Source organism: Tachypleus tridentatus, chromosome 3, assembly GCF_004210375.1.
Source record: "Tachypleus tridentatus isolate NWPU-2018 chromosome 3, ASM421037v1, whole genome shotgun sequence".
NCBI classification, from domain to species: Eukaryota; Metazoa; Arthropoda; class Merostomata; order Xiphosura; family Limulidae; genus Tachypleus; species Tachypleus tridentatus.
Window position 1 is genome coordinate 42601697 of NC_134827.1, and position 24545 is coordinate 42626241.

At 35.3% G+C, this 24545-nt stretch overlaps 1 long non-coding RNA gene across 5 annotated transcripts; it reads right to left on the reverse strand.

Annotated features, from left to right (window-relative positions):
* Positions 1-5121: 5121 nt before the first annotated feature.
* On the reverse strand, positions 5122-14874 carry LOC143246762 (uncharacterized). 5 transcript variants are annotated; one of them, XR_013026142.1, is made up of 7 exons: positions 14708-14722; positions 14328-14446; positions 11919-13406; positions 11297-11882; positions 9910-10900; positions 9249-9479; positions 5122-5199 (listed from the first exon to the last, which is right to left on the reverse strand). It is a non-coding gene; the product is annotated as an uncharacterized LOC143246762 (long non-coding RNA). The 5 variants fall into 5 exon arrangements; XR_013026144.1 differs by lacking the exons at positions 14328-14446; positions 14708-14722 and adding an exon at positions 14860-14874; XR_013026143.1 differs by lacking the exon at positions 14328-14446.
* Positions 14875-24545: the final 9671 nt, after the last annotated feature.

The following is a 24545-nucleotide window of genomic DNA, read 5'->3' on the forward strand; positions in this document are numbered from 1 at the left end:
GCTATAGAATATTGAAAGAAACAAATCCCTTACTAACGCAGTGTGATGTGGGAATATAACCGGCTATAGAATATTGAAAGAAACAAATCCCTTACTAACGCAGTGTGATGTGAGAATATAACCGGCTATAGAATATTGAAAGAAACAAATCCCTTACTAACGCAGTGTGATGTGGAAATATAACCGGTTATAGAATATTGAAAGAAACAAATCCCTTACTAACGCAGTGTGATGTGAGAATATAACCGGCTATAGAATATTGAAAGAAACAAATCCCTGACTAACGTAGTGTGATGTGGAATATCTATCCGGCTACAGAATATTGAAAGAAACAAATCTATTACTAACGCAGTGTGATGTGGGAATATAACCGGTTATAGAATATTGAAAGAAACAAATCCCTTACTAACGCAGTGTGATGTGGGAATATAACCGGCTATAGAATATTGAAAGAAACAAATCCCTTACTAACGCAGTGTGATGTGGGAATATAACCGGCTATAGAATATTGAAAGAAACAAATCCCTTACTAACGCAGTGTGATGTGGGAATATAACCGGCTATAGAATATTGAAAGAAACAAATCCCTTACTAACGCAGTGTGATGTGGAAATATAACCGGCTATAGAATATTGAAAGAAACAAATCCCTTACTAACGTAGTGTGATGTGGGAATATAACCGGCTATAGAATATTGAAAGAAACAAATCCCTTACCAACGCAGTTTGATGTGGGAATATAATCAGCTATAGAATATTGAAAGAAACAAATCCCTTACTAACGTAGTGTGATGTGGAAATATAACCGGTTATAGAATATTGAAAGAAACAAATCCCTTACTAACGCAGTGTGATGTGGGAATATAACCGGCTATAGAATATTGAAAGAAACAAATCCTTTACTAACGCAGTGTGATGTGGGAATATAACCGGCTATAGAATATTGAAAGAAACAAATCCCTTACTAACGCAGTGTGATGTGGGAATATAACCGGTTATAGAATATTGAAAGAAACAAATCCGTTACTAACGCAGTGTGATGTGGGAATATAACCGGCTATAGAATATTGAAAGAAACAAATCCCTTACTAACGCAGTGTGATGTGGGAATATAACCGGCTATAGAATATTGAAAGAAACAAATCCCTTACTAACGCAGTGTGATGTGGGAATATAACCGGCTATAGAATATTGAAAGAAACAAATCCCTTACTAACGCAGTGTGATGTGGGAATATAACCGGCTATAGAATATTGAAAGAAACAAATCCCTTACTAACGCAGTGTGATGTGGGAATATAACCGGCTATAGAATATTGAAAGAAACAAATCCCTTACTAACGCAGTGTGATGTGGGAATATAACCGGCTATAGAATATTGAAAGAAACAAATCCCTTACTAACGCAGTGTGATGTGGGAATATAACCGGCTATAGAATATTGAAAGAAACAAATTCCTTACTAACGCAGTGTGATGTGGGAATATAACCGGCTATAGAATATTGAAAGAAACAAATCCCTTACTAACGCAGTGTGATGTGGGAATATAACCGGCTATAGAATATTGAAAGAAACAAATCCCTTACTAACGCAGTGTGATGTGGGAATATAACCGGCTATAGAATATTGAAAGAAACAAATCCCTTACTAACGCAGTGTGATGTGGGAATATAACCGGCTATAGAATATTGAAAGAAACAAATCCCTTACTAACGCAGTGTGATGTGGGAATATAACCGGCTATAGAATATTGAAAGAAACAAATCCCTTACTAACGCAGTGTGATGTAGGAATATAACCGGCTATAGAATATTGAAAGAAACAAATCACTTACTAACGCAGTGTGATGTGGGAATATAACCGGCTATAGAATATTGAAAGAAACAAATCCCTTACTAACGCAGTGTGATGTGGGAATATAACCGGCTATAGAATATTGAAAGAAACAAATCCCTTACTAACGCAGTGTGATGTGGGAATATAACCGGCTATAGAATATTGAAAGAAACAAATCCATTACTAACGCAGTGTGATGTGGGAATATAACCGGCTATAGAATATTGAAAGAAACAAATCCCTTATTAACGCAGTGTGATGTGGGAATATAACCGGCTATAGAATATTGAAAGAAACAAATCCCTTACTAACGCAGTGTGATGTGGGAATATAACCGGCTATAGAATATTGAAAGAAACAAATCCCTTACTAACGCAGTGTGATGTGGGAATATAACCGGCTATAGAATATTGAAAGAAACAAATCCCTTACCAACGCAGTTTGATGTGGGAATATAACCGGCTATAGAATATTGAAAGAAACAAATCCCTTACTAACGCAGTGTGATGTGGGAATATAACCGGCTATAGAATATTGAAAGAAACAAATCCCTTACTAACGCAGTGTGATGTGGAAATATAACCGGCTATAGAATATTGAAAGAAACAAATCCCTTACCAACGCAGTGTGATGTGGGAATATAACCGGCTATAGAATATTGAAAGAAACAAATCCCTTACTAACGCAGTGTGATGTGGGAATATAACCGGTTATAGAATATTGAAAGAAACAAATCCCTTACTAACGCAGTGTGATGTAGGAATATAACCGGCTATAGAATATTGAAAGAAACAAATCCCTTACTAACGCAGTGTGATGTGGGAATATAACCGGCTATAGAATATTGAAAGAAACAAATCCCTTACTAACGTTAGTGTGATGTGGGAATATAACCGGCTATAGAATATTGAAAGAAACAAATCCCTTACTAACGCAGTGTGATGTGGGAATATAACCGGCTATAGAATATTGAAAGAAACAAATCCCTTACTAACGCAGTGTGATGTGGGAATATAACCGGCTATAGAATATTGAAAGAAACAAATCCCTTACTAACGCAGTGTGATGTGGGAATATAACCGGCTATAGAATATTGAAAGAAACAAATCCCTTACTAACGCAGTGTGATGTGGGAATATAACCGGCTATAGAATATTGAAAGAAACAAATCCCTTACTAACGCAGTGTGATGTGGGAATATAACCGGCTATAGAATATTGAAAGAAACAAATCCCTTACTAACGCAGTGTGATGTGGGAATATAACCGGCTATAGAATATTGAAAGAAACAAATCCCTTACTAACGCAGTGTGATGTGGGAATATAACCGGCTATAGAATATTGAAAGAAACAAATCCCTTACTAACGCAGTGTGATGTGAGAATATAACCGGCTATAGAATATTGAAAGAAACAAATCCCTTACTAACGCAGTGTGATGTGGGAATATAACCGGCTATAGAATATTGAAAGAAACAAATCCCTTACTAACGCAGTGTGATGTGGGAATATAACCGGCTATAGAATATTGAAAGAAACAAATCCCTTACTAACGCAGTGTGATGTGGGAATATAACCGGCTATAGAATATTGAAAGAAACAAATCCCTTACTAACGCAGTGTGATGTGGGAATATAACCGGCTATAGAATATTGAAAGAAACAAATCCTTACTAACGCAGTGTGATGTGGGAATATAACCGGCTATAGAATATTGAAAGAAACAAATCCCTTACTAACGCAGTGTGATGTAGGAATATAACCGAAATATAATCGGCTATAGAATATTGAAAGAAAGAAATTGCTTACCCACGTAATGGACTCTTAGAATATAATTCACCATCTTTGTTCTCTGTCTGTTATCGATGAAGTCGTATGAAACTTAAGTTTAGCGTTCATTTTTCAATTATTTTGAAATGTTCTGTTAAGTGAACATGTCCTATAACAAATGTTCTATATGTAAGAAGTTAACGTAACTTATGACAAACATTATTGAAATGTGATGTGATAACAAACGTTATATATTATTTTTTTTATTCACGAGGATTGATATTTGCAGCATTTTTACCAGTTTGAATTTATTTGATTTATTTATGTTATTATACAATTTATATGGTTTTATCAGGAATTATATTACATGGTATTCATTTATCAACCAGTGATTGTAGAATCAATGATTAATAAAGTGTGGGTTGACTCAAACCAACCGGTGCTCTTGCACAGGGTTCACAACTCGTAGGATACTCTTACCTCTGGATTAATAAAAATGTGTTAAAGAGATTCCATAGATACATGTAATTACAATGTCAACTGGTTTGATATAAACTAACTGAAGTAGTTAATCACATTTTTGTTTCACTATGAGGGGAAATTTATAGAAACGTTTTTAATTAACTACCTTTGTCTCTAAGTTACAAGACTAAAAACATAAAACCTTTATACCTTAATGATGTTTAAATGTTGTATTCTGAGAGAATCTTAACATGTTAGTAATACAGAGAACTGTCCTAATATTCACCTATCAAATACTGTGCCCTCCTAACGGTTGTGTGTTTGCGGACTTACAATACTAGAAAGCGAATTTCGATACTCGTGGTGAGCAGAGCATAGATAGCCCGTTACGTAACTTTGTTCAAACAAAAAAAACTAAATACTGTATCCACCTTTCGGAAGGAGACAAAACTTTTCCAATTAGCCCTAAACGTCTTTAATCTGGCACTGTTTAAAGTAACTTTTGCTGAAATCTTAAGGTTTGAATATATTACTTTGATGGTATTTGGTTATATATTTAAATGCTGCCTGGTGTCTCGTCAGTATTTCCTAGCAAGTGAGATAGGTCGGCTGGAGAATATGAAACAATGCTTTGGGTGTGTTTGTTCTCAGGTTTACGGAATGAAGGTAGGTTTGATATTCTTATCTAGATATAAAACACAGTATAGTCTGGTGTTTAAGGTGTTAAATCATCAGCTCAACTTGAGGAATCAATTCGTCCACCAAGTAAACTCGCCCCTTCAGCTGAAAGTGCGTTATTATGTGATGGTCAGCCCCACTACTGATTGACGAAGAGTAACCCAAGGATTTGCGATAGGCGGCGTTAACGAGCTGTCTTCCCTCTAGTTTATCGCTTGAAAATTAGGATAATCTTTGAGTCGCTTTACACGAAACTCAATAAACAAAAACAGCGGAAAGTCTACGGATTTACAACGCTAAAATAAGGGATTCGATTTCCCTCTGTGGACATAGCAGATAGCCCGGTATGGCTTTTTTTATAAGAAAAACAAATACACACTTTATTTATTTAAACTACAAGTTTATTCAAGAAATACGTAATAGAAAATCATGTCTTGCACATTCCTGGTCAGGTTATCTGCATGTAAAAAAAAACACACACACATAAACACAGTTATTTATACAAATACAAGATATTTACAATATACACAACGAATCACATACGTTATTCCAACCTACAGATATTTCTAGCATGCTACAGCTGTTCTCATTTTCAAGATACCCTAACCGAAGTAACAATAATATCCTTGGACAGTCGAAGAGAACATAATTTTTAAGATACACCACGATATTCAACTTTGGTTAACAGAGTACTGGTCGACACCTCTGTGTTCAATCTTACAAATATTTATCATTAAAAAAGACGACATGTAATTTTTAATGACTGGATAATAAAAGTAGCTATATTGTTATTGTTTTAGTTGTGACATGTTAAACAGCATAACCAAACTTTAAGTTACGTTGCTTACAACTAAATAATTAATCCTACGATAATGTAACATTACGTTGATAGCATTGTATTAAACCAGGGGTGTGCAACAGGGGCCCGCGGGCCACAACCCGGTCCGCCAAGCCATTTAGTGTGGCCCTAGTTGTTGTAATCTAACCATGTGGCCTGATCTGTAATCCAACGCAAATGGAATATTTTTAAAAGCATCGATCCTACGGGATTCCCAGGCTTCGACTCGACAAACTTCTAAAATTATCTTTGCTAGAGAGGAGCAGGCCGAATTCGATTGGTCGGCCTCCTTAGGGCATGAATAGGTGACGTGCACTAGCACTATTGTCTACGACTCAACGTCATGTCCTGAACCTCGCCTTCGCACGCTCGCGACAATTTTCCCTAACCTCTGCTGTCCGTCATTCATTATTGGTGAAAATTTTATTACCTTTTACAGTTACTACAAGAGATTGAAGGTAAAATGATTATTATTTAGCATATTGTTGTGACTTTACTGAATTTATTAAAATTTTTGCTTTCAGATGCATCTGATTCTATGTACAGTGTGACCTCGTTATTCGCGGGGTTACGTTCTTTACCCTCCCGCGAATAGCGAAAACCGCGAATATTGGACGCAGTTTTAAAACGTATATGTATGCGATTATATACTATATGAAATGCTTCCCAAACACTAATGATACTTATACTCATTGATGCAGTAATAATGTAGCAATATTGCATACTGTTATGTATTTCACTAAATTGTACCGTGCGTTACCGGGCTGTGCTTTGCCGTTTGCGTTGTTGGGGAAGCTGAGGCAGTCAGCCAATAGCAGTCCAATCTTGTTTGGTGAAGACGACAATTGATAAAACGGCTTGATTGAGTAAATACAACAGAAATCTCCTCGAAAAGCCCTTTCAGTCTCTGTGACCTACAAAACGCAGTTCGCGCATAACCCGCGAATAGGCGAGGTCACACTGTATTTTGCTATTCTCAATTAATTTAAGTACCGGAAGGCTATGATCGGGATGCCAATTTAGAAACATGTGTTTCTGTCCATAAGAGGTTCCATGTGTAAATAAATTCTATGTTTTTTCTACTTTGCTATTTTCGTGAGAATAATTTTGTTTTGATTTCAGGGCTAGTAAAATGTCAGCAGTTAAGAAACGAAAAATTGATGATGAGGGAAGGTTATTCAACAGTGAATGGTGCACAAAATATCTTGTTGTCCCACATAATCAAGGTGTTGTCTGCCTCGTCTGTCAAACTACAATTGCAGTCATGAAAGAGTACAATATTAAGCGACATTACGCAACTAAGCACTCCCCAGTTTGATGAAATTGTTGGTCAGGCACGAAAGGACAAAATTGAACATTTAAAACATCCATTGAAAAGCAACAAGGTGTTTTTACCACTTTCAAGAAAAATTCAGAACTGGTGACAAAACTGAGTTTTAAGCTTTGTGAATGTATGGCAGAAAAGGGAAAGCCTTTCAGTGATGGAGAATTTATTAAAATTGTTTAACAATATTCACAGAATATGCATGTCCAGAGAAAAAATATTTGGTGGAGCAAACTAGCCTTTCCCGCTTTACTGTCTCACGCAGGACAAAAGATCTTTCAGAGGACATCAAAGAAACTTTGAAAGAGAGATTGAATTCGTGTGAAGCTTTCAGTCTGGCTTTGGATGAAAGCACTGATATCAATGACACATCCCAACTTGTCATTTTCATCAGAGCTGTTACTGCAGGCTTTGATGTTTTCGAAGAGTTTTTAGATATGGCAAGCCTTTCCTCCACAACCACAGGACAGGATATTTGTGAACAAGTGCTTAAGGTTGTAGAAAAGTTTGAACTGAATCCTTATAAATTATGTGGTGTTACAACAGATGGTGCTCCTTCCATGACAGGTAGGACAAATGGATTCACCAAGAAATTTCTAACTGCAATTGGAGCACAAGACGTAGTTGTAAGCCATTGCATTATTCACCAAGAGAGCTTGTGCACCAAAGTTCTGGATTTTGCAGAAGTCATGAAAAATGTCGTCCAATGCGTAAATTATATTCGAACACGAGGATTAAATCATCGACAATTTAAAACTTTTTTAGATGAGCTGGACAGTGAGTATTCAGATGTTTTGTACTTCTCTGCTGTACGTTGGCTTAGTAGAGATTCTGGAATCTGCGAGAGGAGATTAAGTTCTTCATGGAGAGCAAACGTCAGAATGTGGACTTCTTGAGCAATGAGAACTGGCTGAATGACTTAGCATTCCTCACAGACATTACACAGCATCTGTCTGATTTAAACTTAAAACTACAAGGGAAAAGTCAACTTGTAAATAAGTTGTTTGAGCATATTTATGCTTTTGAGAAGAAATTGGAACTTTTCCAGGTTCAGTTGAGAAGAGCCATATTGACCCATTTTACATGTCTTGCAACCAGGAAACTGGAATTTCCTAATCTGGATTGCACCAAATATGGAACCAGTGTACAAAAGCTGCGTGATGAGTTTGCAAACAGATTTCCAGATTTCAGACAAACTGAAATTAAATTGAAATTGTTCGCTCAACCTTTTGATTTGGCAGTGGAAGACAGTCCTGATGATTGCCAAATGGAACTCATTGAACTGCAGGCTGACATGGACACTAAAAGGAAATTCTCTGAAAACAGTTTGCTAGACTTTACAAACTCTGTGTACGTGAAAAGTTTCCCAATTTGTCCCGTCATGCACAAAGAATTGCCTCCCTTTTGGTAGCACCTACTGCTGTGAGCAATTTTTCTCCAAAATGAAGCTCATCAAAACCAAATGTAGAAGTCAGCTGACTGATGAACATTTGACCAGTCAGTTAAGAGTGGCAACCACTTCTGTCAAAGCTGATATTGACAAGCTCTGCAAGGACTCTAAATTTCAAGTGTCGCACTAAAATGATCACTCATGCAAAAATATAAAATGTTATTGCTTGCATTTTGAGAATTTTTTTTAATTTATTGTGCATGTACACGAATAAGCTTGTTTTTTAAGTGGCCCCGCTTGATTGATGAAGTTGGTTATATGGCCCACCGACGAAAAATGTTGCACACCCCTGTATTAAACTATGTAAAGCTTTTTAGATCATAATGACATATTTTAATGATCTAAACATAGCATAATCACATATAATATAGTCGATGTTTCTTTTGACACACTAATAACAGTCACACTATACAAGTAATGATCTAAATATAGTAATATCACATATAATATAGTCGACGTTTTTCCTGACACACTAATAACAGTAACACTATACAAGTAATGATCTAAATATAGTATAATCACATATAATATAATATCTCCTGACACACTAATAACAGTAACACTAAATAAGTAATGTTCTAAATATAGTATAATCACATATAATATAATATCTCCTGACACACTAATAACAGTAACACTATATAAGTAATGTTCTAAATATAGTATAATCACATATAATATAATGTCTCCTGACACACTAATAAAAGTAGAATAAGTTATGTTTCACATCTTCATACCACCCCACCCAGAATTACTCTCAATTGCTGGGTGTTTTTGGGTTACTTTCAAACAAGCTAAAAAATGTAATATAGAGCGAATGGTTGTATTTGATGTTTTTTTAAACTTTAATTCTAATCAATATTCTTTATATGAATGATAACTGTACATTCTTACCTTAAACTGCAGACATCGTGTATTTAACCCGGGTATCTTCATCTGCCACCCCAACCGCGTCCTCCACGGTATCTACCGTGTCCTCCACCGTATCTACCATGCCCTCCACCGTATCTACCACGCCCTCCATGGTATCTTCGGTCTTGGCCTTCAACTGCAGGGACAATGAAACAGCCCAACAACAAGCAGACGACAAGTACAAAAACAAGTGTTGTTTTCATGTTTCAGCAGCTGGACACAATAGAACATTATATAACAATAAAGTTAACGGTAAGGGTTACTGAAATACTACAATAATGTACACAACAAATCAGATTTATTGTTGAAAAGATGTGTTAATTTGTTACAGTTCATTTACATCAAAAGAAATTACCCGTTAGTTTAGAAAGAGAACAAGGCAACAGATGGAGTTTGAATCATGAGTTAGCTGGTTACATTAAGGATTTAAAACAAGAAAATACAATCTTTGTTAACTTACACTGTTTAGTTCGTATCTACCTTTCTTTTATCTGTTTAACCACATGTCTAAAGAAACTTCTGACAAGGAACTTAAATAACCTGAATATTAAGAACGTTTCTCTTTTTTAAAACTAAAATTATATGTGATAAACGGGCACGTTAAACATTATGTTAACCTCATAACAAATGAAGAATAACTTACCGTTTGTTTGGTGTTTCTTTATTTTCCAGGAAGAAATCTGTTGCTCCGTGATAATTGTTTTCTTTTATACTTACCAGTAACCTTGAGAACGAGTTACGAAACATCTTAAACAAGACTGATTAGACCTCAACGTCTTCTTACGTTTCGCCAATGGAAAATGTTTCCATCATAAGTTAATTTATAAAAAAAATATCCTTCGTTTCTGTGGTCTCTGATTGGACAGTTAAAGATGAAAAGAGGATTCCCCAAATTCATTGTGATACAGAGTTAAATACAAATATCTGACCAGTATTAGGATTTGGCCGAACTATATAAAACTCGATCATAATGTGTAAAATTAAGAAAGGTTTATAGATTTGGTACTATTATGACCAAAATAAGTTTAAGAAAGGTTTATAGATTTGGTACTATTATCACCAAAATAAGTTTAAGAAAGGTTTATAGATTTGGTACTATTATCACCAAAATAAGTTTAAGTTTATAGATTTGGTAATTATCACCAAAATAAGTTTAAGAAAAGGTTTATGAATTTGGTACTATTATCACCAAAATAAGTTTAAGAAAGGTTTATAGATTTGGTACTATTATCACCAAAATAAGTTTAAGAAAGGTTTATAAATTTGGTACTATTATCACCAAAATAAGTTTAAGAAAAGGTTTATAGATTTGGTACTATTATCACCAAAATAAGTTTAAGAAAGGTTTATAGATTTGGTACTATTATCACCAAAATAAGTTTAAGAAAGGTTTATAGATTTGGTACTATTATCACCAAAATAAGTTTTTACCAAACGTAAAGTCATCATTCATGATACTGACATTTGTTTACTAATATTCTACTATAAATCTTCTACATGGCTAATTCATGTATAAATACTTATCTGAAATTAACAGGGTAAAATTACAAGGTCAAGTGTTCTTGGTTTTGTGTTTGTCTCCTGGCTGTCGGTCCTACAGACGTCATTGCAACTGGAGTTTTCATACTGACAGACTGTAATGGAGTTAAATAACTATTAGACTCTAATATTAGTTGTATAATTATTTGATTTGATTATTGAATAATAACAAGTTTATATGTCAATATATCGTTGAATTTAATTTACACATATGCTAATTAGTTTCTTGACTTTACTTCTTATCATGAAGAACCAATTTCTTTTTGGGTACAACATAACTCGCCGTTCTCGCGAACTGTTTGTTTCCATCAGGATTGCAAAATAGAAGTTATTAAAGAAATGTTGTCTGTCTTTAAACAGTTTTGACTCATTACTTCTCCCTTTCAATGATATTCCACGTTTCACATACAAGTATTTTTATTAGGTTTTTATCAGATGTAAATGGTGCATAATTATACAATAAATGTTAAGTAAGTAACTTAATGACTTACGGTAACTTACAAGATGTCATTCATGGTCTGATAACACAAGATGCTGGTAATCTCTTTTAAAGCAGTAACGTTGTTCGTTGAGATGAAACAGTATTTGTTGCACCCAACAAAGCAGCAGTATTGTAAAAGGTCGAATCGTAATGGGGCACTTCCAGACGACAGAGATTTTAAGATAAGTATAGAAATAAATTAGCTTCATATGGAATGAATCCGTTAATTATCCAACCTTGAGATAAGTATAGAAATAAATTAGCTTCATATGGAATAAATCCGTTAATTATCCAACCTTGAGATAAGTATAGAAATAAATTAGCTTCATATGGAATGAATCCGTTAATTACCCAACCTTGAGATAAGTATAGAAATAAATTAGCTTCATATGGAATAAATCCGTTAATTATCCAACCTTGAGATAAGTATAGAAATAAATTAGCTTCATATGGAATGAATCCGTTAATTACCCAACCTTGAGATAAGTATAGAAATAAATTAGCTTCATATGGAATGAATCCGTTAATTACCCAACCTTGAGATAAGTATAGAAATAAATTAGCTTCATATGGAATGAATCCGTTAATGATCCAACCTTGAGATAAGTATAGAAATCCGTTAATGATCCAACCTTGAGATAAGTATAGAAATAAATTAGCTTCATATGGAATGAATCCGTTAATTATCCAACCTTGGGATAAGTATAGAAATAAATTAGCTTCATATGGAATGAATCCGTTAATGATCCCACCTTGTTTGTAGACTCAACATAATGATATCAAAGATCCGTTAATGATTCAACCTTGTTTGTAGACTCAACATAATGATATCAAAGATGACCACTAGTCAAGAAACGGCTGTAGATATGTTTACAAGCAGTCGCATACTTGTGACAAAAATGGACAATAAAGAACAAAATCCTTCTGACAAGAATCATCTTTCTTTCCTTCCTAAGTTTATATACCAGTATCACCCTGAAACATTTCAACCGTTTCTCATTATATAATTCTGTGGAACTATAGTATTTATTTATACTAATTTTAATTCTAATAAAAATCATGTATTTTAGTTTTAGTTGTATTAATAGATTAGTAGTTTTCAAAAACAATTTCCTAATTTCGTGGGTCAATTTTAACAATTTATTTCTTCTAGATTAGTATAGAAGATCAGTAAATGTTAAATAAATTATTTATATATTACAAAAATAGGTCCACGTAGATGTCCCTATAAATCATCATTTTCACATCACAAAACTTGTTTTTATTTTTACATTTTGTGTTCATTTAAATAAACCATTTTAATACCATGTCTCTTAACCTTAGAATTTCCATAATATTTAATATCATGCTGTATTAAATACCTTCTTCAGATCTAATAATACATTAAGAGTTTCTTATCGTTGTTTAATATCATACTGTATTTAATACCTTCTTCAGATCTAATAATACATTAAGAGTTTCTTATCGTTGTTTAATATCATATTGTATTAAATACCTTCTTTAGATCTGATAATACATTTAGAGTTTCTTATCGTTGTTTAATATCATATTGTATTAAATACCTTCTTTAGATCTGATAATACATTAAGAGTTTCTTATCGTTGTTTAATATCATACTGTATTTAATACCTTCTTTAGATCTGATAATACATTAAGAGTTTCTTATCGTTGTTTAATATCATACTGTATTTAATACCTTCTTTAGATCTGATAATACATTAAGAGTTTCTTATCGTTGTCTAATGACTCATAAATATTTTTGGTAAGTACAATGTGTGCAATTGACAATTATGTCACTTTTATTACAATATTTAATGAAGATATTATTATTTGCAAATTAACCATTCATAATTTTCTTTGTCTTTAATCTTATCTAACTCGTTATGTTTTCACTTTTAAGAACGAGCTACCCTCCTTCCATATCCAGCTTTTGATCAGATACTTTTAAGAACTAGCTACCCTCCTTCCATATCCAGCTTCTGATCAGATACTTTTAAGAACGAGCTACTTTCCTTCCATATCCAGCTTCTGATCAGATACTTTTAAGAACGAGCTACCCTCCTTCCATATCCAGCTTTTGATCAGATTCACGTGGCCATAGAAAAAAGGTTGAACTATTCCTGGAACACGGGATTTCATATATACAGCACGTGCTATTGTTTTGTAGATATATAGCCAAAAATTGGCATGTATTTGTGTAAGTTACAGTATTAAACGTAATTAATTCAGTATGTATTTTTTGTTATTTATAGTAATAGATAAATTTAATATATACCATTAAACATCTTCATGTGTTATATATACACTGGACAAACGTGAGACCTAGCTTTATATCTACACTGGACAAATGTGACACCTAGCTTTATATCTACACTGGACAAACGTGATGGCTAACTAATGACTTAATGTACTGTGACAACAGAGATTTTTTGTAGTTTGACTTTCACTCATAATTTAGGCCTAGAATCACTGACTATATTTTTATTGCACAATTTCTGGGAGAAATTATTACAAAATTGTTTAGTTTTTAGATCATTAATTAAATAGATCGTATAAACATTGTTTGTTTTATCTTATGAACTCGTGAAACGGTTCTTTACCTAGCTAGTACGGCCCGGCATGGCCAGGTGAGCTAAGGCGTTCGACTCGTAATCTGAGGGTCGCGGGTTCGAATCCCGATCGCACCAAACATGCTTGCCCTTTCAGCCATGGGGGCGTTTTAAAGTCACGATCAATCCCACTATTCGTTGGTAAAAGAGTAGCCCAAGAGTTGGCGGTGGGTGGTGATGACTAGCTTCCTTCCCTCTAGTCTTACACTGCTAAATTAGGGACGGCTAGCACAGATAGCCCTCGAGTAGCTTTGTGCGAAATTCAAAAACAAACTAACAAACCTAGCTAGCACACCGCTGGAGGATGAGTAAAGGAAGGACATACCTCTGAAAGGCTCTTGATTTCTACGTGTTATATTTCGCTTCATATTTTGTTAGTGTTTCTACTTCGAGTTTTACGCAAGTAGACACTAAGACAGAAGACCTTTTTACCATTTGAATTCGCCCAAGACAGGAAGTCAACTTCGCAAAACAACGAGGCGACATGCCGGCCGGGGAGTCGGAGACCAGGGAAAGCGATGTAGCGTCTGAGACTGAGGGAGCAAGCCCGTCTGTTTCAGGGACAAAAAGTAAGTCTAGTGACTGTGGCCAAACAGATAATAATAATTTAAAATTAAAATCTTTAATGTTCATAGCCGAAAAAGAACTAAAAGCAAAGTTAACGCCTGTTAAAGAATATACTGTAAGGACTAGAAAAAAAAGAAAACTAGTAAAAGATATTATGATTTCAGCATCTGAAGACAATGTACCTAAGACTACGGTTATAGACTATAATATGCCAAAAACTAGCAGTTCTAGCAAACCAAACCCACCCTGGATATTCCACAACAAACAAGTTCAGACAAAGACGAAGTTCTTTCTGACGACGAAGGCTTCACGCTTGTGCAGACTCGAAGTCAGAAAAAACAAATTAAACAAAAAACAACCACCACAGACACACATACACAACTCGCACCAAAATCACCTAAGCACGCAGTTATAATCCAAGGAGTTCCTGGTAGTTACAACCAACCACAATTGGCCAAAGAAATATACAGGTGCAAACCTAACACAATGATTACTAATATTAAGCGTCTGCCCAGAGGCGGTGTTCTGGTTCAAGGAAAGGAACCCGCTGACTTAAACAGTCTACTAAAAGCTTGGCCTTCAGACGCGTTCAAAACAGGAAACATTACAATACACCTACCAGGAACTAAACCAACACCGAAATCTTTTGTGATACGAGGTGTACATAATTCAATGGACATAGAAGACATTTAGGAAGAGTTAAGTACACAAAACATAAAACATATTTCAGTAGACCGCATAATTTCAAATATTACTAAAAGACCCACAAACCTAATCAAAGTAGTCACAGACAACAGCCAGGATATTACACAATTCATTAATAATGGTATCACTATGTGGTATCAAAAGTACACAGTAGAACAAACAAAAACACCAGCAGTGGTTGTCACACAGTGCTACCAATGCCAAAGGTTTGGACATGTAGCAGCAGCATGCCAAGCAAATGCGCGTTGTGTGGGCTGTGGGGAGAATCACCACATTACACAGTGTACAAAACAGAACCCCAAACCCAAATGCTGCAATTGTGGGGAAGAACACACTGCAAATTATAAAGGTTGTCAGAAATATAAATCAATTAAAACACACTTATACGAAATTAAAAATCCCAACATGAACAAGCCGCCACCACCACGAACAATTAAGGAACCTACACCTACCACTCCAGCACCACAAAGTACAACTACACAGACAAACACATACGCTGCAGTGGTTAAAAATTCATCATCCCGACAGGAAAAACCATTACCAAGTGAAGAGGAAATATCAAAACCACCTCAAAATACACAACCAACAACAATTGAAACAACACTGACATCTGCCATAACTTCCACTTTCTCGGAAATAATGGCAGAATATACAAATCCCACAAACACCAACAGTCTCACAGACATAACAGTTAAAATCATATTGAAAAACATACACAAGTTCATGCCGCAAATTTTAACCTCCATCATAAACTCTACTAAACATGGATAACTTCACAGTTCTACACATCAATATCCAGGGTGCTCTTGCTTCCAAGAAACATGAGATTGAAGATACAACAAGCTCCATAAAACCTGATGTAATCATAGTTAGTGAAACTCTCTATATAACTACCATAGATTTAAATTAAACGGCTACTCTACTATTAGACATGACAGGAAGGATAATAGAGATCCAAACAGAGGTCTTTTATTATTGTATAAGACTGAACTTATAGTTCAGGAACTTACTATCCCTTCCAGTAATGAATCTATAGTTATTAATGTAAAAACGCAAAATCAGACAGACGTTACTGTGGCGGGCATCTACTGCTCGCCCAGAACAGTGTTAGATGTAAATCTATTGAATATATTGTATAATAGCAACTGTAATCTTATTATTATCGGCGACCTAAACAGTAAACATATAGCATTCAACTGTCGTTGTTCAAACGCAAATGGCAACTTACTTTATCAATTTCTGGACGAATCAAACATGACTTTATTAAACGATCCAACACCGACACATATCTCGTACGCACACGGCACCAGTGAAATACTGGACCTATGCCTGTGTTCGTCAAATATGAGTCGCAAATTCGTAAATTTTCATGTTGGTCACGATATAGATAGTGACCACCTCCCAGTTTGGTGTATCTTCAATCTCACCCCCCCCCCCACTTAAATAAAATCATAGTGAGAGACCAACTGAACTACAAAAGCTAATTGGCCAGTTTTCCAAACTATATTAAATGAAACCTTACCTCCAGAAGTACTACATATTGCCGCGGACGCATCAGATACAGATGCATACTGTCATATCATCTCTGAGTGTCTAAAACATGCAGCCAACAGTTCGATACCGAAACAAAACACTTCACAACAACTCATTCATGGCAACCACATAAAGATATAATACACTTAATTAAAACAGACGTATACTCCGCAGACAGTACATTCAAAATCGCAACCCCACACTTAAAACTCAGATAAACACAATAAGGAATAAAATACGAAACTTAATCAGACAACAGAAACAAGAAAACTGGGACACCTTCTGTTCCGATCTAACTCACAAAACTGATCCTAAACAATTCTGGACACATTTGAAAAGATTTACAAACACAGGAACAACAAACACAGTATATCCACCACTAGAACTGGATGGAGAAACAGCATACACTAACACAGAAAAAAGCCGAGATATTTAAAAACACCTAGAAAACACGTTCAAAACACATCATGAACCAGACATGAACAGATACTTTTATAATACAGTCACAAACTATATTGATCAAAACAGAAGCATTTTACACCTAAATTTCCAGTCAACACTATTACACACCAAGAAAAAACAAAAGACTGGAGCACTCATCAACTGGTAAAACATATCACTGTAACAGAAGTCGTAACTGCTATTAACAACACAAAAAACAAAGCCCCTGGAGAAGATGGTATTCAAGCTATCCTCCTAAAACAAGGCACTCAGAGATTATATGAACACCTAACAGCGTTATTTAATCTCTCACTATCAGCTGGATATATCCCCGTTTCTTGGAAGGAAGCAATAATATTAATGTTCCAGAAAGAAGGAAAGCCAGCGAATAAACCAAACAACTACCGCCCGATTAGCTTAACCAGTTGTATTGGCAAAGTATTAGAGAGAATAATTAGTAATCGTCTGTCAGTTTACTTAGAAGAAAATTCAAAATTACCAGAAATTCAAAACGGATTTCGAAAAACCGCCAAACTACAGACCACCTGATTCGACTTACAGAATCAATTACCGACAGCTTCAACAAAAAAAGAATGCACTGTAGCTTGCTTTCTCGACATTGAGAAAGCATTTGACACAGTGTGGCATAACGGCTTACGACATAGATTGCTTGAAATGGCATTACTCCAGGAAACTATTCGCTGGCTGTCCAACTTCCTGGATAACAGAATGTGTAAAGTAAATGTAAATGGGGCTCACTCAGGGTCCTTTTCACCCGAAGCAGGAGTCCCGCAGGGAGGGGTTGTTAGCCCTATATTATTTATCATGTACGTGAGTATTATGCCTCTGTCGGACCTAAATTTAGGTTATGCATCACAGTTCGCTGACGATGTAGCAGTCTGGAAAAGTGCCCCACTCCGTCAATAGCAGCAACGAACCTACAACCAGTCCTAAATAACATCGAAGAATACTGCCAGAAATACAGAATCAAAATTAATATTCCAAAAACCCAAGTCATAGTATTCAGCAGACTGAATAAGCTGAAAAAGGATCCACCAAAACTCTATATGAATGGATCACTTTTACTGACTGCTACTTCTGCTAAATTTCTAGGTCTAACCTATGACTCAAAATTAACGTGGCTACCACATATTAAAAATGTACTGATACGAATCTGGAAAAGAGCAAACTATGCAAGAAGTCTTTCAGGTAAAATCCAAGGAACATCACCAGACAACATACTTAAAATCTACAAAACGTACATTAGACCAACAATAGAATATGCATCACCTGCCTGGATTAACATAGCACCCACACATGTACAGAAACTTCAACGTATACAAAATTCTGTACTAACTTCAGCATATAAAGTACCACGTAGCACCTCAACCACATTCATGCACAAGTATGCAAACATAGATACAATAGCTGAAAGACTCTTGCATAATTCTCTAAAATATTTCAATAAGAATTGGCATAAAAATGACTTAATGTGTGATGTCGACAGATATCACGTACATGATGTAAATGGTCCTAAATACCTCTCCCCTTTTAACATATATTTAAGAAATGTAACACAAGCTGGCCACTATGCACTAGACACTTAGTCCTTGTTTCTTATTATTTTTGTATAATTATTATTTTCTTTTTTAATCATTATTATTATTATTTTTTCTCTTTTTAAAATTATTATTCAAGTATTGAATAATAATAATTACTATTACCTTCTTTTTTGTGTGTGTGTGTTACTACAAGTAGTAGTAGCATTCTCTCATTTGAGAAAAAGGAGAAAAATACAAAAAAAATATATATATATATGAAAATACAAAAATATATATATATATGGAAAAAAATTAAATGAAGAAAAAAAAACAAAAAACTTCTTGTTCGTCCATGCATGGACTGAGCCCTGAAATGGACCTGAGTATGATGTTATACTTTTACTCTGGCCCAAAGCTTTAAAAAAAAAAAAAAACCTAAAGACAGACGCTATAATCGTTCGGGAGGGAGGAAGAGGTCAAATGTACCTGACCCTCCTGGGTATTTAACAACATCAATACCCAAATACCCACACAGTCAAACTAGCACACCGCTAACAAAAATCAGATATACACGTTCACATAACTTCCGAAATATAACAATTAAAAACAGGACAACCAATGGTATGTAACGAAGGTTCCAAAGTATAGCAACTGGGAATTTAATAAAGGATATTCAAACACACGTGTACAAGATGTAAAGACGTCAAGGACGCAACTCTGCTTGAATCAAATGAAGAGCCGGTCGCCAGTTAAATAAATCTCTGCTGTTTAGGTGTTGTTAAGACCACTAGATGACGCGCTTTTATTTAGTGGTAATCCATGACACTAGTAAAACGTTTGCAATTTGAAACGTGTCCGGTGGGAATACCAGGATTTCGTGTAGTCTACGTTGTGTGCAGGGAATGATGCTCCAGGTGGAATTTTGTCTTTACTTCATCATGTTCTCAAACACAATGTTTTTATTTTGCATAGAAAACAAGGTTTTCTCTCTCAGCGCTAATTTCTTTCAATATCACTTGTGGTTTTGTACGAGAATAAATATTTGGCAGAAATGTACTTGTGTAAACTTTATTTAGTTATGTATATCAGCCATTAATGTATGTATTGTACTTGCGTTAGAGGTGTATGTTAAATATTAATGTATTTATTTAAAAAATATCACGATTATGATAATGAAAGTATAGTATATTATAAATATGATACTAACACACATCTACATCGATTTTTATGTAAATTGAACGACAAATATACTATTTATAAACAAATAATCAAACATAGGAGGGGCAGAAAGTGTTCGTTCGTCTACTTTAATGGTCAGTTGTGTAGCTTTTCAGGTGAATTACTTGGCGCAATCTCTCCTCATAGCCCTCCATGATTGTTTGACAGTACTCGACTGGTATTTTATTCTATTCTTCTTTACAGAAGACCCCCAACTCTTGCAAATTTTTTTCAAATGACGCTGATGAACCCTGGTCTTCAACCCATGCCAAACATTTTCAATTGGGTTGAGATCGGATGACTGCGATGGCCACTTCAGAACGCTTATATGGTTCCTCTGCAACCAGGATTGCACATATTTCGATGAGTGCTTAGAGTCATTGTCGTACTGGAAGATCCAACGACGCCCAAGCCGCAAGTTCCGAGCATCATTGTTGATATAAGTTCCTAATATATCAACGTGCTCTTCTTTTTTCATGATTACGTTAACACGGTGAAGGCTGCCTACACCAGAAGAGCTGAAGGAACCCCATAGCATGATCGAACCACCTCCATGTTTAACTGTAGGGACGGTGTTCTTTGGAAGATTTCGTTCCCCCTTCTTACGGAAAATATAGCGAACATCATTATGGCCGAAAAGCTCGATTTTAGTCTCGTCTAACCAAAGAATACTCTTCCAATAGGTAAAGGGTTTATCTACATGCTTTTTTGCATACCTCAATCGTGCTTCTAAATGAACGGGCTTTAAATATGGAGTTCTAAGAGGACGGCATGCTTTGAACTTAGAAGAGCGTAACATGTTTGTAACTGTAGAGGTGCTTACTTCAACCCCAGTTACCCTTACCAGTTTCTATATATTATTACGTGTTAAACGAGGGTTCATACTAACTTCACTGAGAACCTTCCTCTTGGTTCTCTCTGGAATTTTGGTAGGGAGTCCGGAACGAGGGAGGTTAGCAGTTGATCCTGTGAGCTCAAACTTGGCAATTATGTTTTGAACAGTAGATTTCGGCACATTAAGTTGTGTAGCAATACCGGGAAGAGACACACGAGACTTGTATTTTACAATAATTCGGTTTTTTAAATCACTGGACAATTGTTTCCTGTTCACCATGATGACAAAGCAGATAATGACGGAGACGTCGCTAAATTACCGGAAGTACATATTTTGCTGGTTAAATTCCAATAATTATGAACCAAATGTCTAGTTCTGCAATGGTATAATGTAGTTTATTTGCCAAATTAAACAAATTTTTTTACGGGAATATCAGTGTTTCCATACGTTCTGAACTGTACGAACACTTTCTGCTCCTCCTATTTTTGGTTATTTGTTTATAAACAGTTTATTTGTCGTTTAATTTACATAAACATTTATGCAGACATGTGTTAGTATAATATTTATAATATACTGTACGTCTATTAGCCTACACGTTATACTTTTTAAGTTATGAACAAGAAACCACTCGGGACGCAGGGGTACAAACACTTTCTGTCGTAACTGTATGAACTGTACTCGCCTTAGAGATGTATATTACATATTAATGTATGTATTGTACTTGCGTTAGAGATGTATATTAAATATTAATGTATTGACTGTACTCTTTTTAGTTATGTATAACAGCCATTATTGTATGTATTGCACTCTAGTTAGAGATGTATATTACATATTAATGTATGTATTGTATACGCGTTAGAGATGTATATTAAATATTAATGTATTGACTGTACTCTTTTTAGTTATGTATAACAGCCATTATTGTATGTATTGCACTCTAGTTAGATGTGTATATTACATATTAATGTGTGTGTTGTACTATATTTAGTAGCGTACATTATATATTAATTTGGTTATTGTAATCTCTTTAGAGGTGTGTAACATATATTAATTTGCGTATTTTGATTTCGGTAATTTTGTACGTCAGATATTAATTTCCCTTTTATAGCGTTAGTTTTGAGATTTTAGTTAATTAAAAATGAAAATATCGTTTTCATTATAAACCCAAAAGCCACGAAGATTATTTTTTTTTAATTTCTCCAAAGATGTTATAAAATCACTAGAAATGTTGCTGATTGATTGGATTCATAACTCATCCAGTGTGTGTATAATATTTTGTGTTTAATTTAATTAGACATCAGAATTTCTATCTGATTTAATGGTCTGTGATAATTTCTATTTCGTCTTTGTGTTTTATGTAAATATCAGTTCATCCCATAAGTAATGATCGAAAATTTAATACAGAAAGTGCATTATTATTTCTGTCTTTGTAAAAGTCCTTAATGACCAGAATATGTAGTTGAACGTGTATAAAAATGTTCAGACAAATAAAAGAAACTAACCCAACTCCCCTTTTTCAAATCACTGTTCAAATAATCACTTATGAAGGTGGATGTGTCTGAAGAGCACATTAGGTATATAAAGCTTTATGGGTTTAAAAAGGCAATACTGTAGCAGAAACTACTTGGAACATTTAAAAATGTTTATGGTGCGGAGTCTCGCAATAAAATAAAATGTCAAAAGTGGTTTCAGAAGTTCAGATCAGATGACTACAGTTTAAATGATGTTCCAAGTTCAGGTCGTCCTGTTGAGTTTAATGATGACTTGCTGCTGGCTACACTTGATGAAGATTGTGCTGTAACAGTTGAAGAACTAGCACAGAAGATTAATTCAACCTATTCAACAGTTTATCATCATCTGTAACAGGTAAGGGTTTCAAATCTTGGTAAATAGGTTCCCCCATCATTTGACAGAAGCCAACCTTAGAACAAGAGTGGACATTAACTCTTCTCTGCACTCTCGTAAACGTAACTCACCTTTTTCGGACAGGTTAATAACTGGAAATGAAAAATTTATATTTTGTATAAATGTTAAGTGCCTCAGACAATGACTCAGTGCAGGTAAAGTGACTAAACACAGCCCAAACGGACCTCAACTCTAAGAAAGTCTTGTTAAGCATTTGGTGGGATATTATTGGTGTGATCCACTTTGGGTTGCTGCCACTCATACAACAGACTTCTATTGTCAACAGTTAGAGCGCACAAATGTTGCACTGAAAGAAAAGAGGCCTGCTTTGATCAATCATAAAGGTGTTGTGTTACACCAGGATAATGTTCGGCCCAATACAGCAAGGATCACATCTGCAAAGACTGAAGAGCTAAACTGGGAAAAACTTCCACATCCTCTTTATTCTCCAGATCTTGCTCCATCTGATTAGCAACTATTCTGAAATTTGCAGAACTATCTTGATGGAAAAGAGTTTGGAACACATGAAGATGTCAAAACTACCATCTCTACATTCTTTTCCTCCAAACCCCAAGAATTTTATAGAAGTGGCATTCAGAAGCTTGTGAATCGCTGGCAGGAAGTAATTAATAATAATGGAACACACATTATTGATTAAATAACATTAAATTCATTTGAAATCCTTTCTCTTTTTCTGAACATAAAATCAGACATTACTTAAGGGATGACCTGATAAGTACGCTAAGGCCTGAGTGTTAATGATGATGTATTGTATGTATTGTTCTTTTCATGCTTTATTCGGTCGTTTGTTTGTTTGTTTTGAGCTTCACACAAAGTTACACGAGAGCTATCTGCGCTATCCGTCACTAATTTAGCAGTGAAAGAATAGAGGGAAGGCAACTATTCATCACCACCCACCGCCAACTCTTCGGCTAATCTTTCACCAACAAATAGTGGGATTGACTATCACTTTATAACGCCCCTACAGCTGAAAGGACGAATAGGTTTTGTGTGACAGAGATTGAAACCCGCGACCCTCGGATTACGAGTCGAGTGCCTTAACCACCTTGCCATGCCGGGCCTTTATTCGGTCGTAATCCTAGGCCAAGCATGGCCAGGTGGTTAAGGTGCGCGACTGGTAATCTGAGGGGCGCGAGTTCGAATCTCCGTCACACAAACATGATCGTCCTTTCATCCATGGGGTATTATGATGTTACGATAAATCCCGCTATTCGTTGATAAATTAGCGGCTCACGAGATGGCGGTGGGTTGTGATGACTAGCTGCCTTCCCTCTAATCTTACCCTGCTATATTAGGGACGGTTAGCGCAGATAGCCCTCGTGTAACTTTGTGCGAAAATTCAAAAGAAACCAAGCCGGTTTTAATACAGTTATATTTATGCACATAAAACCACTCTATAAATTTGGATACGACTGTGATGTGTAACCAAGTTTCTAAGATGAATAAGCACAAGTTAACACTCATCAATATTTTAATATATGCACGTGCTTTACTTCTTTGAACAAATATGGCACCAGTGACAGATCATATAATTTCTATACTTAAAATAATTTATTAACCAGGCTATATTGTATGGTAATGGGTTAGCTTTTAGAAACTCATTAACATAATGCTGGGAACGATTACCATGACACTTTCTGTTAACCATACAAGTTGAAGGGTGGTGGTTCTGTCCCAGTTGCTAATGTTGTATATATCCGTGTTCTATGCTCTTTTGCGAATTACAAAAATGTCCACAATTTTCACACACACAGATAGATGTGGCTCTAACGCCGAACGTCAATCATAAAATTACGAATTTAACTGTAATATCTTCTGAGGATAAACTCCATGTAGAATTGGTCTGTGATCTGATTACAGGTCAGATTACGTGATAAGAATCTA